General features: G+C 41.1%; 1 long non-coding RNA gene across 1 annotated transcript in view; it reads left to right on the top strand.

Annotated features, from left to right (window-relative positions):
• The window catches only part of LOC105504048, an 8,776-nt gene extending 7,094 nt beyond the window's left edge, over positions 1-1,682 (top strand). The window contains exons 2-3 of the long non-coding RNA XR_001000565.1: positions 955-1,012; positions 1,661-1,682. This is a non-coding gene — a long non-coding RNA (uncharacterized LOC105504048). The remainder of the gene's footprint in view (positions 1-954; positions 1,013-1,660) is intronic.
• Positions 1,683-1,803: the final 121 nt, after the last annotated feature.

Raw genomic sequence — 1,803 nt, 5'->3', positions numbered from 1 at the left:
GGATGCTCTGGCCGTCCTGGGCGCACTCCCCACGTGGGGCGGCCGCCCCGTCGCACCAGCGTGCGGAGAAGCCTGGCGTCGCGACCAGTGTATCGGGAGTCTTGGAAATGGCTAAGAAAGCTGGCCTGTGCCAAGGAGGCCCTCGGCAGGGGGGCTGCCAATCCCGGGATGGTTACCGGAAATGAACCGGGCGATCTGGCCCCTTCACACCCACTTAGCTTTGTAGGGGGGTTATAGTCTTTACAGGACAAAAGGGCACCTATTCCAGAGCACACCCCCTTTTTTTCCTCTCCCTTCTGTGCCTCACTGTTTTCTGATCTAATGTTTGCTCCCAGTAAGTGCTCCAAAGTCGTGTGGGGCCGTATCTGAGGTCCGCCCGCCTGAATTGGGTTGGAGGGGTTCCTGCTCTGAGAAGGTGAGGGCCAGTGTGTAGGATGGTGCCCGGTGCCTTTCCAGTCTTTGTAGGCGTGTCTGGTGTCTTCATTGTAATAGCAGAGTCGTCAACTTTCTATGAAAGGTGGTTTTACCTTGATAGGTGGTAGTCGTGGCCTAATTTGTATCATTGTCATGGCTTTAGTTTACATATTTTAGTTAGCAGCTGCTACTGTTCTCTTGCAAGTGTATAATGTGAAATAATAAACGTGAAGACTTCTGAATGAGGTTATTCTGTATCTTTCATAGTAGAAACCTTAATGATCGGTCTGTTGTAGTGAAACTTTAAAAAGGCGCTATAGAAAACCAATTTCTGAGTAACCCAGCAGACAGCATGACTTGTGAATGGTCTTTTGATTAAGTAGAAATTTGTCAGCTACAAGCATGAACATGTGGAACACTTACCTTTGTAGTAGGCGTTTTTGTTTTTGTTTTAATGGCTTTTGGAATATTATAGTATTGACATCTGGAAAAGTAGGTAAATTTATCGTAGAATTAAGTTTTTTGCTCCTTTTTTTGCAGAAAAAGAACAGCAAGAAGCAATTGAACACATTGATGAAGTACAAAATGAAATAGACAGGTAACATTTTTCTTAATATACTTTGGATAAATTTTCTGACATGTGTCTAATGGCCCCGTAATCATCGAAGCTGTGGTCAAATCTGTCCACTGTCAAATGGGAAATGATTCTAACTTGGTTGGAAATACTTATGTAGATGTAGATTCAGTGTTTTTTGGTGAAGTGATTGTACGAAGTGTTTGATGAAAGTACATTGACCTTAAAAAATTCGGGTTTGCTTTCAAAGACTAAAAATTGTCTGAATTGCATTGTAGGTCTTCTGATGGTTTAGCAGTGTGGTATCAGTGGTTGCTCTAACTTGCCTTACAACTTTGTTACGGAATTAGCCACTTTATTTAGAAATTGTGCTTGAGGGAAACAATTGAAATGGGACTGGAAATAGAGTGGGTGAAGTAAATGCACGCAATGTTACCAGAGTGTTGAGTTTGGGCACTCTTAATAGTTATTACTGAGTGTTTATTGATAAATCAGACAAAATTGCCATCTTAGTTTTGATTTGAGTGTCTAAACTAGGTGATAATGGTTATTGTAATTTGGTATTATGCATGGTTCCAAAGCTAGTAGGTAAATACACACATCTGTAATCTGAAGCAATTTTTTAATTTGTTAAATACTATCATCATCAACATCTCTTTTCATTTGCTTCAGACTTAATGAACAAGCCAGTGAGGAGATTTTGAAAGTAGAACAGAAATATAACAAACTCCGCCAACCATTTTTTCAGAAGAGGTCAGAATTGATCGCCAAAATCCCAAATTTTTGGGTAACAACATTTGTCAACCATCCACAAG

Source organism: Colobus angolensis, unplaced genomic scaffold (assembly GCF_000951035.1).
Source record: "Colobus angolensis palliatus isolate OR3802 unplaced genomic scaffold, Cang.pa_1.0 Scaffold9, whole genome shotgun sequence".
NCBI classification, from domain to species: Eukaryota; Metazoa; Chordata; class Mammalia; order Primates; family Cercopithecidae; genus Colobus; species Colobus angolensis.
The sequence above is the reverse complement of the archived record's forward strand: the minus strand, read 5'-3'. Positions and strand labels throughout refer to the sequence as shown.